Here is a 17,202-nt window from a genome sequence, read left to right as displayed (position 1 = left end):
CATGGAAATTACTAAGCTTTTTATTTTTGACACTTCAGGCTGGACAGATTTCAGAAGCCATCAAAGAGGCGACACTGCTAAAATGCAGGAGTGAAAAATGTACAGGAGGACAACACATTCAGTTTATTTCAATCGAGTCACAGTACTTGTCCAGCTGCTTTGCAAAGTGCACCCAGAGCCTCCCATTACAGACACACTGTACAGGGTTCCTGTGACAGTACAGCAAGCCTCTGTTCAAACAGGACCAGCCCCAAATTTCCCTAAAAAACAAGCTCCATTCCAGTAAAGGGTAAATACATGAAATTACAGCAAACAGACACTTAAGAGGACAGCCAAGAAATCTTCTAACAGTTTATTAGAAAGAATGTAGACATTTAAAAAATCCCCACTCTCATGAACATAGATTGAGGTTTTCCAGCCAGGGCATAAGCTGAAATCGAAACAGGAACTAAAAAATCCAATAGCGTATTAACATTTTCCACGCATTTGCCACACTGACAGTGCAAGTACAAATCTGGTCTAAAATGTACATATTCTCAAGCAACAATGTACAGCTTTCTGTGTCCTCCATGCTAAGAGATGTAAACCTTAAGGGCCAAACTATACCCAATGTATAGGCTTCAAAAACCATCTAAGTTAGGGCATCCACTAGGCTTAGCTAAAATACACCTGAACACTGACAAGTGATCACATACAATGATGTAAAGTACATTTTTTTTGAAAAATAAACTTCAGTGGAATAATTCTGAAAGGCATCCTGGAAGAATGGCGGAGTATCAGTTTAAGATATTAGCCAATTTGTTTCCACCTCCTTCAAGCCCATGGTCTAGGATCTAAAACCTTTATCTTTCCCTAAGCTGAGAACTTTCTTAATGGAGAAGTTAAGTGTATTATGACGAAAGAAGACTTAGATGAGATGCAGTTATTCATCAGAGCTGCTGTAGCAGCTGCCTAGGATCTCAACTGCTTCATGGAATCCTGGGAAATGTTCATGCATACAGATATTGCCTTCGCTGACTTAAATTGCCCCATAAAATGGTACATAATCAATCCTTAGTGAAGTCTTTAAAAAAAAAAGGTTGAAAAGTGGGTTAAAGGAGGCAAGTACAGCATATCTGCCTTTAGAGCTATCAACTCAGGGATTTTCTCAATTATGAAATCTTGCAGAAGTTATTTTTTCCCTCAAAATCCAGGCAATAATACCACTCTTTACTCCAGATCTGGCATTTTTTCATCATCACTGTCTTGTGAATCATCATCTGCTCCATCTATTTCTGGTAAATCTACATCCTCATCACCACCCATGTTTCATCTCAGAGAAACGGTCAAAATTAGACACGTCTTCATCTCAGTCATCCTCCGAGTCTTTCCAATTATTGAAGTCCACACTAAGCCAATTAAGCTTTGCCCTTTCCTTTGTTAACCTAGGCCAGGACTGGCCTGATTCTCCTTTTCGTAAACAACGTAAAATTGACCTGTCCATTCTTTTATGCTTGGAATCATTTGGATTAATACAGTGAAAAAGATCAATTTCATTTAAATGCTTAAATCATTTCCTCCAAGACAACTGAAAGTAAGTTTGGATTTTTCAAAGTTTATATTAACATCTTTACTGTCTTCAACACAAAATTCAATGAATACGTAGTCCCTTCGGTCGTACCACTTTGCAGAAGCAGGCTGCATGGTGAACAGGGCAGAGGGCCAGGCGAAAGTGTGGGCAGGCCTCGCTGGCTGCAGCTGGCAGTCGACTCCTCTCCAGCAGGGACTCCAGTGGTCTCTAAGGTCTCTACCGGGTCGCAGCCTCTCCTCACTCCCCGTAGGCAACGGGGGGTGGCAGAAGCAGCCTTGGCCTCCATGCCCAGAATGCAACTCGTGGAGAGCAGCTCCCTCAGCCTGGGAGAGGAGGAAAGTGTAGGAAAAGGGGCGCGAGGGGTGGTGAGCTCAAGTGTGTTTTTAATGACATAGATTGCTGTATTTGTTAGCATCAACTCAACCACCAGTGAAGCTCTTGAGATCAAGGGACTGTTGCTGTGATACTGTGGCATAATTCTTAGCATTATACGAATAATATGCCGCCCCTTCCAAGGCTTGGGGACCATTGTGGAAGAGGTGTCAGAAAGAATGTAAGAGCTTCAGGATGGGGATAGAGTGCTGTGTAGCTACCTACACATACCTTACACACCTACTCCAGTAGGACTGTAAGGAAGAAATAATTTCCATTCTACATTTGTATCTCTCAAACGGCTTGTCAAATCTGTAACACAGTCAAAGGTTAGCCTTGTGGCATCCATGTAACCAAATGTTTTCCAGAGGATAGGCTGGACAAGGCCACATCCTGAACCACCATCCCCTAACAAACAGTGAGATGACAAAAGTGACCTTGTTGAGGCACTCAAACTGTTTGTTTCTTTTGTTCTTAGCAAGTGACAGGTGTTCCTGGAAGTTCACAGCTAAGAAGATACTAAAGATGAACATAAGCAAGGTCTTACAAAGCATGAAAAGGTTCTACGCACTTGTGTCAGTATCAGTTCCTCCACAGATCAAAGTGGATATAAACCATGGACAGAAGCTGCTAACTAATGAGCTCGCAGTAAAGCTCAGTTATCCCCCTGAGCAGTTATATTTCTATATCCTGGAGCTCTTCCATGGAGCCTACTACATTTAGTATTCATTCATGACCAACTCCGTGTGCCTGCCTTACTCTCTTTAGACCTCCTCAGGAGCAATGGGATACCTGGTGGTGCTCTTGCCTGATGCACCTGTTAGCTTCATATATGGGGAGTGTGGGGTACTTGGTTGGCACTGTTGCTGTCTCATATAGCTTTAGCTTCCCCCATTCAACAAACTTCACTATTTCAGAGTTTATTGCTGAGCAAACCATCTCCATGCCTATCCTAACATTTTCCGAGAAGGAAATACACACTGCTTATTCCTTGGGAATGTTTGTCTCTGACCTGATAATTTTCACCTGAATTATTGTATCACAGATGCCATCTGCCAACTATTCCTCAGGCTTTAAAGCATTCCAGAAATCCTTTAGGAAAAATTTGACATCAGCAGTGGGGGAGGGGGGTGTGTTTGTTTGTTTGTTTGTTTGTTTTTGAGGAAAGAACACCCACTTGTCACAAATCAAGCTACCTTTATCTTTGAGGAACCCAGACAGACCACTTCTTCTGCTTTTCCATAGTCTTAGCTCATTTAGGGTGACTTCTCATTTTCCAGACAGTTTCCTTCTTCCTCTAACATATTTAGATCAGCAAAAGCCTTGTCTATTTTCAAAGGTGCAGCAACGTTGTTAACATTTTGCCCTAGTCTGAATCTGCCCACTGCATAAAGACTTTCTTCTATCAGTCAGATGAATACGAATGACATATCCTGGTAATTAGAGCCAAACACAATCTCTTCTGATTGCTCACTGAAGCCTTTGTCCCTCTCTTTCAGTCTTCCATCGTCTGATATTTATGGGGACATGCCATGAAGTTAGCCATGTGTTCATAGTGGATTTTATATACCAATGTATTAGTGAGTGGTCTCCCTCATACTGTCCCAAGTTACTTATTTTTGCCTTAAGGAATGGTGGAAAGTTACATTACTCAGTTTCCCTTCTTTCCCAGCACTCACACTGATTACATTTGGTTCCTATTTTTTCCTATAGCACCATGAGCTAGGTTGCACAAGGGGCTTTTATTCCTTGTTTTAAAGCCTTCTCTTATTCCAGCAGTTCAAGTGCTGAGTATTTTCTGATGACCCTAAGTTTATGTAAGAGAACGATGTTAATGACCCAACTGCTTGTTAGACTACAGATTTTCTCTCTTTTCCTACTGAAACTTGGACTTGAAGGGCATCTTTCATTGCTCTTAACTCTCACTCGCTCATCGTTCTTTGTTTACTGGCCAAAGCAGAGGTTCAGATGGAATTGCTAGTCACATCGCCCTTTTCTTGTTTCTGTCCTTTATTTATGAGATGATCACTGCTTTGCTCCTTCCTCTACAAATCCAAGATGTGAACCTTAGGAACAAACAGAACCTAGACACAAGCTTATCCTCCTAGAAAGGATTGATTGTATTGTGCAGCAAAGAGCAATTGTATTGTGCTCTCAGGATGAGAGACCAGCTATAGAAGCCTTAGAAATCATCAGCCCATGCTTCATGGAAACAAACTCTCATGCAGATATCTAATGGCTGTGCCAGGGTGTTATACTGAATAAATTTCAATAGAGGTGTCCAGTAGCACGCAGTACAAAGTTCTTTCAACGGACAATCTGAGGCTGACAGTTGGCCTATAAACGTTTTATTGTATAAGCTCTAGTCATGGTCACAAAAAACAAAGTTGAATAGCAATTTTACCTCAAAGTTTTATTTTTCCCTATCATGTCTACAAAATTGAGAAATTTTCATCAGCAATGGATATTACAATCCACAAAGAGGCCCACAATCATAGAAGACATAAGAAATGTGAATATGCCATGATAAAACTGCAACAACAACAAAAACCCATCAGCCTCAAGAGCAGTCCTGAGAGAGGACTGCCAAAATCTCATTGGAAATATTTTTAATGGTATACCAAATCCAAGATATAAATGATGCTTCAAAGCCCTTTAAGTATGACCATGTAAAGGTAACATATTTAATCATGAATATGATGTCAACCTGGCAGATCAAATTAGACTACAGCAGAGGATATGACTCTACTTATGTTGTATAATAAAACAGACACAATTTCTTAACTCTCCTCTGCCTCTAAGGAGCTGAGCCATTACCCCTACCCTTTTAATTTTGTCCTCTTAAAGAGGAACTTCCCTTACATAACCTAAACCCAACATGAACATAAGCCTCTCGACATGAACATAAGCCTCTCGACAGGAACACAACTTGAGGAAAGATTTAGAGTGTCATAGGTTCTAAGGATTTAGTGTCAATAAGAAAATCTTCACAGACGTAAAACAGGAAAAATACCAGATGTCATCACTGATTGTAGGGAGCGGCACATATAGATAAAGGCGGCGCTGACATCTAGTGGTCGTTTGTGGTATACAACCTTTACAGCACATGTGTTGGCATTCCTCCTCCGGCATCTACAAGGCCAGGGTGATATTCATGCTAATAAGGTATTTCATGCTCCACCAATCCCTAGAGGACAAGTTTACAGCCACAGCCTGTCTTGTATATAAGGCGAGTGCCTTTGTTCCTCGGGGTCCCCCGTATCAAGAATGAAGTGTTCCTGCAATAAAGGCTGTTGAGAAGGATACAACGGTGTTGTGTCTTTCTTGCTGGTCGAGGTGGGTGTTACAACTGATGGCCCATACGGAGACCCGAGAAAATTCTCTTTTCTCGTGGATTCAGAACTCGTCAACTTCAGGAAGGCGACGTCGGTAAGTTCCCGGATGGGACGATAAAGCTCCTGGATGAGGGACGATAAAGCTCCTGGATAAGGGATGATAAAGCTCCTGGATAAGAGAATATAAAATTCCCTAATAGGGACAATAAGGTTCTCTGGAGTAAGCAGAGACGATGAAAGCCTTGGTATAGAGGCTACAAAGTAAGGTTCTCTGGAATAAGCAGAGACGATGAGAGCCTTGGTTTAGAGGTTAAAAAAGTCTGTGGTCTAGGATTTGTAATTTTGTTTCTTCTTTGTGTGGTGGATTTGTTTTTCTTTTGAATTGCTACTGTCCAGGACACGAGTGCATTTGCTGGGAAGAGCTCACTAATGATGAGCTACAAGATTCGTGTGTAAATAAACATGCCAGCTCGCCCTGCTCGTAAATCGATCGTAAATAAGCTCGTAAAGCATGGAAAACTCATACTCCACCCCGCTCCTGTTAGCTCTTCAAGAAGCTGTTAGGACAGGTCAGAAAATCCTTATAGAACAACAAGAAAGTATGTCAGAGGGAGAGAAAGTTTTGAAGGAAGGAAAGAAATGAAAGGGAGGAAAAGAAGTAAACGAAAAGACAGAAAAGACCAAGGAGAGGATAGAGAAAGACAAGAGTAATAGTCCGGACCTAGAGACAAAGAAAATATATCCCTCATTAAAGGCATTGACCTTGGGAATGTCTAGTGACTCAGAGCTTAGTGATAATGACTTAGTAGACCTTGAGGAAGGAGCTGCTCGGTATAAGAAAGAGATATATCATCCTGACTGGCCACACGCCAACGCTATGTGGAAACAAGCCAAAGAATTTGATAAGAAAGCAATTATACCAACAGCACCCCCTGCACCTCCGTATAACTTTCAATGTAAAAGAATGGTGAAGCCTGCAGGAGGTACTTCTTTTTGCTCAGAAGTATGGAAAGAGTTAGGATTGAGTTTTCCAGTTTTTCTGGATGCAAACGGGCAGCGACATCATGAACCTGTTGACTTTAAGACAATAAAGCATTTAGCAGAGTCAGTCAAAACCTATGGAGTCAACGCAGCTTTTGTTATTGCTCAAATTGAGGCTCTTGGCAGATACTGTCTCACCCCTGGAGATTGGGGGAGTTTAGCTAGAGCAAGTGTAGTGAGTAGGAAATTTAATTTTATGGACCCCACTCTAGTGGCGGTGTGTTGGTTGATAGCCAACGTTAATTTTTGAAGCATAGTGTTTTATCTGTGCTTGTGCTTGCAGCCCACACAGTAGGAGGGAGCGAAACTAGCTGTGGAGCTGCTGCAGCGAGCATGGAGACTTCTCAGTCTCACCCAAATTTTTGGCTCTTCAAGAGCTGTTTGAAAGAAAAAGGCTTAGGATTAAAAGAAGCACTATAGAGAGATTTCTTAGTGAATGTGATGCCATTGCACCTTGGTTCACTGTCTCTGGGAACCTCACGGTGGACAGCTGAGATAAGTTGGGGAAAGATTTACATTTTGCTTGGGAGCAAGGAATCTTAAAGGCGGAGTTTCAGCCGGTATGGCACTTAGTGCGTAGCTGCCTAGAAGATCAGAAATGCTGTCAGCAGGCTACAAAAAAGGGACAGGCTGTGTTAGAAATGCTACAGGAGGAATGATCTGAAAAGGCTGAGAGTGAGGTGGGGGAAGTCTCTAAGGAAAACAAGAACAAGAAAGGAATTTATCCATCCCTCAAAGAACAAGGTCTGAACAAGAACAGTTGCTGCCTTTAGTGGCCTGACCTTCAACATTTGCTCACAGAAGGAGAGCGCTCATTAAGAGAAGTTCTTTAATGGAGCCTGCCTTATCTGCTGACCTTATTCCAAGAGAGGAGTCAGTCTCCAACATTAAATTACTTTTTCCATTGGTCATAATTAACATGGAGAGTGCTTTTGATCCTATCCCCTCAGCAGCCAGTTTCTGCTCCTATGGTAAAAATGCCCCAGGTTTGGGGACAGGGGAGCCCCTAAAGTAATTTCAGAAAAAGTCTACAGCAGACTGTGAGTAACTTTGTTTTGCCAGACAGAACAGGTTTTAATTTAAGATGATAAGAGGAGAAAGTCTTGGCATTGGCTCTTCAGCTTACTCCAATTAGAGGCTGTGGCTAAGGTCAAGATTAATGTTTTCTTTTCCATGGGCCTTTAGCCCACTGAGACAGTTTGATAAAGGGCTGCTACTGAGGTCCTGAAAGTCCCAGGTGAACTGGTTACAATTCTTTTGTCAGCCATTTGACGAAAAGATCATTTAAAAACATTAAATGACTTTCAAAAGTTACTAGGAATTATAAATTGGATTCGACCCTATATTAAAATGCCCAATGTAGATTTACAACCACTCTATGAGATCCTGAAAGGGGATTCTCAGCTTACTTCACCCCGTGCTTTAACTAAGGAAGCACAATTATCCTTAAAGAAAGTAGAAGAAAGACTGGAAAGGGCAATGCTAAGAAGGTACAATGGAAAGGAAGATCTCTTTTTGTGTATACTGAGAACCTTTTGTCAGCCTACAGGAGTACTATGGCAACAAGGACCACTTCTTTGGATTTATCCCCATATTTCTCCTAGTAAGACCCTTGAATATTACCCTTCTGCTGTTGCACAGCTTGCTATGTTAAGTGTTAAATCTTGTATTCAGCATTTTGATATTTTACCCAGGAAAATTATTATACCATATACTGCAACTCAGGTGGAAACATTGTGTGCCTTGATAGATGATTGGGCCATATTACGCTGCAGTTTTGATGGAGAGTTTGACAATCATTATTCTAAGGATTCTTTGTTACAATTTTTACTGAACATCCAGTGATTTTTCCTAAGGTCACTGCCTCAGAGCCCTTGTCTGGAGCGTTAGATATTTATACAGATGGCTCCAAAACAGGTGTAGGTGCCTATATGGTTGATTCTCAAGAACCAGTATTAACTCAATACAGTCCAGGCACCCCCCAAATTACAGAATGTAAAATTGTATTGGAAGTTTTTAAAAGATTTCATGATTCTAATTTAATTTAATTTCTGATTCTGCTTATGTAGTTAAAGCTGTGCCCTCACTTGAAATTGCAGGGCTAATTAGGTCGACTAGTACTGTATGTCAAATTCTTTTAGAATTACAAAAATTGATTTGGGCCAGAAAAAATAAATTTTTCATGCAACATATTCGAGCTCATACTAATTTGCCTGGTCCCATGACCAGCAATAATGCCCTGGTGGATGCTAGTACTCGCAGAGAGTTTATTTTTCATGCACCTCCAGTTGATCTCGCTAGAGAGTTTCATCAAAAGTTTCATGTTCCTGCTTTCACTCTTCAGCAAAAATTTAAAATCTCTAGAGCTGCAGCTCGTGATGTGGTATTACGATGCCAGAATTGTGTTCAATTTCACCACCCTCCTCAGGTGGGAATTAACCCTTGTGGTCTGATTCCACTAAAACTTTGGCAGATGGATGTCACACACATATCTCAATTTGGAAATTTAAAATATGCTCATGTTTCTGTTGATACCTGTTCCGGTATTATACATGCCACTCTGATGACTGATGAAAAGGCTCATATTGCCATTAGTCATTGCTTAGAGGTGTGGGCAGCCTGGGGAAAGCCTGATAGTCTCAAGACAGACAACGGACCTGCCTACACAGCAAAGTCTTTTCAGGCATTTTGCCAAACAATGCAGGTCAAGCATACTACAGGATTGCCATACAATCCCCAAGATCAAGGAATTGCGGAAAGAGCGCATCGTACCTTAAAAGAGCTCTTACAAAAACAAAAAGGGGGAATTGCCTATGGCAGAACACCAAGAGAACAGTTGTCATTAGAACTTTTTACTTTGAACTTTTTAATTTTGGATGTGCATGGGCGCTCTGCTGCAGATCGCCATGCTGCTACTAAACCTATGACTAATGCAGAAGTAAAGTGGAAGGATGTTTTAACTGGTGAATGGCGTGGTCCAGATCCCATAATTTCGAGATCTAGGGGAGCTGTTTGTGTTTTTCCACAGAATCAATCCAATCTGGGTGCCTGAGCGTTTGACTTGCAAACTTCCTCCTGCTATTCCTGAAGATGAGACTATGAACCCTACTATTACTACTGGGAATGGTAATCCAGGTTGAAAGATAATCCAGGTAAAAGACCAATAATACATTTTTATTTTTATATTTTTACAACAACACTGTTGGAGCTTCAGTGTGTGTTAGACCACCTTTCTTCTTTCTGATAAGCACTAATGTAAGCGATAATGCTTTAAATTGTAATAACTCTGATGTAGTCTGTTATTTAGCTGAATGCTGGGATGGCACCAATGATACCGCAGTGATGGTCAAGATTCCCTCCTTTGTGTCAATCCCAGTAGAGGCCAACCCAGATAATTTTCCCATACCTCATTTACTAAGAACCAAAAGGGATTTTGGTATTACGGCAGCTATAATTTCAGCCATTGTACTATCAGCCGCTGCAGCAACAACAGCCGCGATTGCTATGATTAATCAAGTACAGATGGCTGAGACTATCAATCAGATTGTGGAAAGAACCGCAGTGGCATTAGAGATACAAGAAGTATTTAATGCCCATCTGGCTTTCTATTAGCTAACCAATGAATGGATTTAATTCAAGAACAAATTGAAGCACTATATCATATGACACAGCTGTCCTGCGTTGCTTCCCTTAGAGGTTTATGCATTACTCCTTTGCAAGCTAACTTTTCTCAGTATTCTCAACAGAGCAAAGAAATCTCGAATTATCTGAAAGGAAACTGGTCCATGAAAGCGGAGCAATTATCGAGACAATTGCTGATGCAGATTGCTGTCCTTAACAACACTAGATTGGAACCCATCACGTTTGGAGATTTCACCTCATGGATTACCAATGCTTTCTCCTTTTTTAAAGAATGGGCTGGCATGTTTGCCTGGGGGGCCATTGTCCTCTTGGGATGCGGAGTATGTCTATGGCTCTTTTGCCGTTTACAATGAGAGCATGCCAGACACAAAGCGATTGTTTACCAGGCTATGGTTACCATTGAAAGTGGTGCTTCTCCCAACATATGGGTGGCCTCTTTGAAAAATTAAGAGTTTGCCCTAGATCATATTTTGCCACTGTCATGTGAAGCCATTGTATCCAGAGATGGGCAACTTTCCTTGGGCTCGGACCAACCTAAGACACGGAGCCCGGTGGCGATAGGGTTATCCAACGACGGGTAAGGCCGAGCTGATGAGAGGAACGACCTAAGACAGGAGCAATGACAATATTGACGTGACACCCTGATCTAGACCAGTCATAGAGGTGGCTACACCCCGTTTGAACATGTGGGCTGGTTAAATGCCCCTCTGCCCAGTTTCTCTCCCAATAAACACACACATATAGCCCAGAACGGTGTGTTACAGCATAAGTTCATTTCTAGCCATTGGGGTGCAGTCCTAACTGCAAGAGTGGCTTGCCATGGCCGAGCTGGGCACTCTGTGAGGCATGTCTGATCTCTCTCAGACCACTACCTCCATCTAATGGTTTCATTTTTATAATACAAAAAAGGAGGAGTTGTAGGGAGCGGCACATATAGATAAAGGCGCCGCTGACACCTAGTGGTCGTTTGTGGTATACAACCTTTACAGCACATGTGTTGGCATTCCTCCTCCGGCATCTACAAGGCCAGGGTGATATTCATGCTAATAAGGTATTTCATGCTCCACCAATCCCTAGAGGACAAGTTTACAGCCACAGCCTGTCTTGTATATAAGGCGAGTGCCTTTGTTCCTCGGGGTCCCCCGTATCAAGAATGAGGTGTTCCTGCAATAAAGGCTGTTGAGAAGGATACAACGGTGTTGTGTCTTCCTTGCTGGTCGAGGTGGGCATTACAACTGATAGCACTGAGAACCTAGACATAAGCACATCCTCCTAGCAAGTATCAAGTGTCTCTGGGTGAGCAAACAACCATAGGAGCCTCCACATTGCCTCATACAGGGAGACAGACTCTCAGGAGCACCTCTGCTAGAAGTACCAGAGCTAGCCCTGGAGTGCGTGTTGTATGCTGGGGACTTAGTAGCACAAAGCAGGAAAGGATTCCGATTGCCATGTCCATCCCATGTCCTCTATAATTCAGTGATAAGGCATGTCCCATCCAGAATGATGAAGAATTTCAAGAACATTTGGCAGAAATTTGTCCTGAATCTTGCATCCCGGATCACCTCTTATAAAATTCTCTTAAATCAATTATTGACCTTGGATGACACAAAGCGGTGCACAGTCATTGAGTTTGTGGCATACACATGGATGAGCCATGAAAAGACATATCACCAATATCCTTACAAGGAATCCCAAGGGGAAAAATTGCCAACCCCTAATTAGAGAGCCTTTTCATAAAATGCTAAAAACAGGATATCAAGCATTACTAAAGAAACAAATTCAAGAGCGTGTAATGGCAACATATTTGACTAGAAGAAGGAAATTCACCCTGTACCTGTCAATTGGCCTATGTGGTTGCCAGTTAAAGAAACACAGTACTCAATAGCAGAGCAAAAAGCCAGGACTCTATCAGGACACACAATTCATTGAGGTAAACTCAGAAAAAATCAGATACAAATATTTCTGGTATTTATAGATACCTTTTCAGGATGGACTGAGACTTTTGCCACTAAGCAGGAGACTTTGCAGATGCTAACATAGGAAATATTAAAATAAATTCTTCCAAGATATGGTTTTTCTAAGTTTATAGGGTCAGATAATGGACCTACATTTGTGTCCCAGGTAAGCTAGAAATTAATATTCTGGGGATTCATTGGAAACCTCATTGTCCTTACAGACCCCAGAGTTCAGCAGAGATAGAGAAAATAAACAAACGCCTACAGGAGACTTTAACTAAATTCACCTTAAAGACTGATGGTGACTGGATGACCCTTCTCCCCTTAATCCTTCATAGAGTGCAGAGCACTTCATTGCAGATGGGACTCACGCTGTTTAACATTATGTTTGGTTCACCAACTTACAGGAGTTATTACAGAAGCAGAAAAATGCTAATTATTATATGATTTTGAAGGTATCCAGTGGGTATACAAATATATTTGGCTTAAACTTTCTGCTTTCCATAAAACAGGCCCACCTCCAGAGTTCCACCAACTTTAACCCTGAATCTGGGCCCTGTTCAACTGATACTGCCATGGGTTACTACAGCCTCACTGAGAGGGTCCCTGTGATACAGGGTGGTGCACTGCATATCCAGTTGTAGTTAAAGAACACCCTGGCCAACAGGAGGAGAATTCAACCTCAGAACTCCACGAGGTCTCCCACTAATGGGCCCCTACCCATGTCCCAGGAACACAACAAAGGCATAGCCCTGTTACTGTTCTCATAAAGCATCAGCAAGTCCCATGATTGGGCCTTCTAGTCACAAGAGAAAGGGTATATGAGAGGCCAAATCTTTTAAATTCAGGTGACATTTTAGAGGATCTGACCTAAGTTTGAACTCAGGTAATCTGGCACCTAGCATTAGTTACCCCCAAAGAAAATCCGAATCTTGCTCCTTTCTCTAGGCTTACCTAGAACAGGTTATATCCCCAACAAGCCCACTGTCTCCAGGTTGTTACCCAAAAAATACACACCCCCAGGTCACAAGCACACCCCCTGCCTAAGGACGAACAACACAGAAGCAAGCAGAAATGAAGTTTATGCTATGATCCCCAGCACCAGCCAAGTAAGTTAAAGGTCAGGGTAGATCACCAATTAGATGCTTGCACACTCTCTCTCCCACCCCATCTTGCAGTTTACTATAAAACCTTGACCAGTAGATATTCAGGGCTCCCATCTCCACTCAAAACCTTCCTGCCAGTAAGTACTGACCCGAAGGCCCTGAACTAGCTCATATATTACAAGGAGCCTGCTGTGAGAGTTGCATCAGATCAGCTCATGTCTGTTTTATTAATTTTTTTGGGGGGGATCACTAGCAGTTCCCTACCACTATAGTTCATTTAGGTATCTCTGATATGCAGCATTAGTATTTGTAAATATAATCATTCCTAGAACGGATTTATTCCAGGAAGATATCATATCTTCATCTTTATTTGCTATTATAATTGACCACTTCTACCAACAGAAGGAAGTAGTGACAATGTCAAAGGGGCTTAAGGCCAGTTCCTTTGAAGAAAAATCTTGTAAAAATTATGTCATGGGTACCCTTGTTTCAGGAGTCTTTGTCTTTCCATCTTAGGACTGAGACCTTAGTGCCCGTCCAAATACTGAGAGGAGGTAAGCGTACAGGCTCCTGATTAGCTCTGGTATTGAGCTCCTGAAATCATTACATCATTCTCACATCAAACAACTGTTGCAAGTCATTGAGACCAGCATGAAACCTTACCTGGTTATGGAAGAGGGAGCAAAGTTAACCCTTCTGAAACATGTCACTAAATGTGGGTATCTGGAGGAGGAGGGGAGGCTACATATATATTATTTAGGGAACTGTCTATGTCTAACAATCACATATCCACCATGTTTCCAAGTGAGTTAGTAAGCATGAAAACAACTCAGTAGCTTATGAAGAGCTCATTAAATTTAGTGATTTAGATGTGAGGAAATGACTCAGCTCTGGGTAATTGGTCAAAAGCTTCTATGGAATCTTGAGTACTGTTCTCCTGAGGTGTTCAAGGACACAGAGGGCTTCCCTCTGACAACCAAGGACTGATTTTTACCCTCCATTTTTAGAGACTGGACACCTCTCATTTATAGAGGCAGACAATTTGAAGATCAAAAGGCAGATTTTAATGTAAGCCAACTTATATGCCAGATCACCTGTACAAAGAACAAAGTTGTCAGTAACTGAAGATAGAATCATGTAAAGTCAGACAATCCTGGTACTAATGACACACCCACGACACACCTATGATGAGGACAAAACAAAAATTTCCTTGGAAGAAATCCAAAGAGAACCCTGATTCTCAACCAATCAATAGAATTTTTTAATGGTTAACTGAACCCAGATAGTCAGAGATGCTTTAAAGCATCTAAAATATTACTCTGTAATAACAATAAATTAATTAAAAAAATAGCAGTTCACCTAGCAGTGCAAATTAGAAAGGGGAGAGTTGTACAATAACATACACACACACACACACACACACACACACACACACACACACACACACAAAACCTCCCAACTTCCCATTGAATCTGAGGTGAAAAAGTGTCCTTCCCTTCAAACCTTCTTTTCTCCTTCTCTGCCAGAGCTGCCTGGAGATGAGAGGAAATGGCATGAGGAAACAGTGTACCTTCCAATCTTTCATCCTTTAAAAAGATTGTATAAGGCAAAAGCTCCCCACAGCATGGACACTGTCCTTTCCTGAGGAACAGGAGAACCTGAGAGACAGAACAGCAGCACCAGCTCCAAGGATTCACTGTACTGAGCAGGTTTGCAGAGTATACATCTTCACAAACATCAAACATGAAAAACCCAAGGTGTGACCACTCATAGCTCAGAACCTAGACACAAGCACATCCCCCTTTATAGAAGGATCGCTTCATTTTTCCAAGGAAATAGACAAGAGTAAGAGCACAAGCATAAAAGACAACACATTTAGCAGCCCATCCTCCAAGAAACACACCCTCTGGAGCCCTTCCATGGTTAGAACCAGGGTTTGCATTAGACTGAATATTGTGTCCCAGAAAGGCTGTGTAGCACACATTTCCCACTGACATATAGAGCCTTGGAGTGTTACTATATACTAATTGGGTATCTCCCCTTCAGCCTGACAGAAAATTCAAAGAATACATGGTAGATTTCATGCTGAAATCTTGTACCCTCACATCACCAATCATTGCATCACCGAATAGAGATTGACGATGTACTTAATCGATTCAAGACAGAAGATGCAAAAAAGAGCACCGTAATAATGGAAGGTTTTGCACACCTGTAGATGCACCAAGCTGAAGACAACTAAGGAGGATCCTAGAAGAAATCCAGAGGGAACCAGATTCTAAATCTGAATTGTAAATAATTTACATAGAGTATAAGATACAGGGTATCAAATATGCTTTAAAACAAGAAAAATACATGGTAACATGTTTAATTATAAATAAGAATTTCACTTGCCATTGAAAATTTTAACACACTAGAGGGAGGGAACAATGATACCTGTAAAACCTCTTTAACTTTCTGATTGTGTAGAGGTAAACCAGTGTTTCTACAGTTGCCAGAGTATTTAGGGACCCTCTATTTGAGCAGGTAGGAGACAACAAAAAGGACTATATGAGGTAGAGTGTGCCTCTTCCCCTATCTACACTGAAGTGGGCATTCCCAGAAAAGTTCTGACCCCATCATTGATTCATCTCAAAACAAGTCTTGCAATGAGACTGAGTGGAGCACAAGCATAAAGGAATTTTTATCAACAATCAGATAGTCACAAAAATCAAATTTTCTTATTATCACTGAGAGAATTAAGAACCCAAGCACAAGTATGGTCTTCTCAATGTATTGAAGTAAGAGCACAAGGATAGAATCTACAGAAAACAGCAGCCAATTCTGAAGGAAAGAGATGCCCAGGAGCGACTATGGTGCCTCTGCATGGGTGTGAATATTTGACCCCGCAGGTCCACAGCATGGCACAATCTGAAGAACTTCTCACTGATATCTGCAGCCTTGAAGTGGTTCTCTGCTTTTCAGTGATAAGGCTTCTTAATTAAGAGACTCAGAAAGTTCAAATAAGAACATAGATAGAATTTGTTCTTTCTGTGATCACCTCATTGTTTCTTCCAAGAATTTGAAGTGCCGTATGTTTAAATAGTAACAAAAATAGGCCAAAAATGATCACTGCATGGCACTCCTATGGAAGTTCTATGATGTAGAATCAATATACGTTTCTTTAGAAGCAATCCAGAAGGACACTACCCAAAGGTAGCTTCAGAAATGTGTTAATGGGGTTAGAAATACAGGATGTCAAACATATTCTAAAATGGCAAAACCACAGCCATGTGATGATAACTTATCTTAATTTTGAAAAGGAAGTCCTCCTGATAGAACAAATTTAAGCACAATAAAGGGCAGTGTAGTACACGGTCACATTTACAAACTCACCAACTTCCTCTCTATTTGTAAGGAGAACCACTTCCCCTTCCCCTCCCACCTTCCTGTTGCCTACTCTGCCTGAGCTTCCTGGACACAGCAGGAAAGGCTGTAGGAGGCACAGAATTGCTTCCATCCCGTGTTCCTGGAACAAATCAAAGGGCAGATTCCATGCTGAGACTTGTATCCCAGATGAATTCTCCCCAGCGCGTAATGATGTACGTCACCATGTAATGACAGTGGATACCGGCCCTTTCATTTGTTTTGCCTTTCTTGATTTTCTACGATGACACTTATTCATTCGTACAACCCACTGTTTGTCCTTGATTTGCTCTTATATTTCCCTAAGCCCTTCATCTATGTTTTGACTGGTTCTTTAAGTATCTGTGATAATTCATGTCAGGATTTATACTATAAATGGCTTATTCTGGATGTAATTTACTTCCCTAACATCAATATTTGCTGTTGGTAGTTTTCATGTCTTTCAAAAAAAGCAAATTCTGATGCTGATATGGGAGCTCAAGGTCAGTTTTTCTAAAGAGAACATTTTTACAAAATGTGTTCTCTCTTGGCACCCTAGGGTCAGAGCCCTTTGTTTTCTATCCTATCACTCACTACCTGGTGGCCATCAACTTCTGAGAAGGGACAAGTGTCCAGGTGCCTTGATTAGTTCTCAGCCTGGGTTCCTGAAAGCATTGCCTCATGCTCACATCACACAACTGCTTCAGGCCATGGAGACAAGGAAAAAGTCCTACCTGGTTATGGAGTATGCAGCATAGGGAACCCTGCTGAAATTGGTTGCTACCAGTTCATATGTAGAG

General features: G+C 41.5%; 1 pseudogene; it reads right to left on the bottom strand.

Moving 5' to 3' along the window:
• Nucleotides 1-274: 274 nt before the first annotated feature.
• Nucleotides 275-1,749, bottom strand: LOC134486177 (prostaglandin E synthase 3-like; annotated as a pseudogene).
• Between the last annotated feature and the right edge of the window lie 15,453 nt (nt 1,750-17,202).

Source organism: Rattus norvegicus, chromosome 3, assembly GCF_036323735.1.
Source record: "Rattus norvegicus strain BN/NHsdMcwi chromosome 3, GRCr8, whole genome shotgun sequence".
In the NCBI taxonomy this organism is placed as follows: domain Eukaryota; kingdom Metazoa; phylum Chordata; class Mammalia; order Rodentia; family Muridae; genus Rattus; species Rattus norvegicus.
Note: the sequence above shows the minus strand (reverse complement) of the source record. Positions and strands in the feature narration are given on the sequence as shown.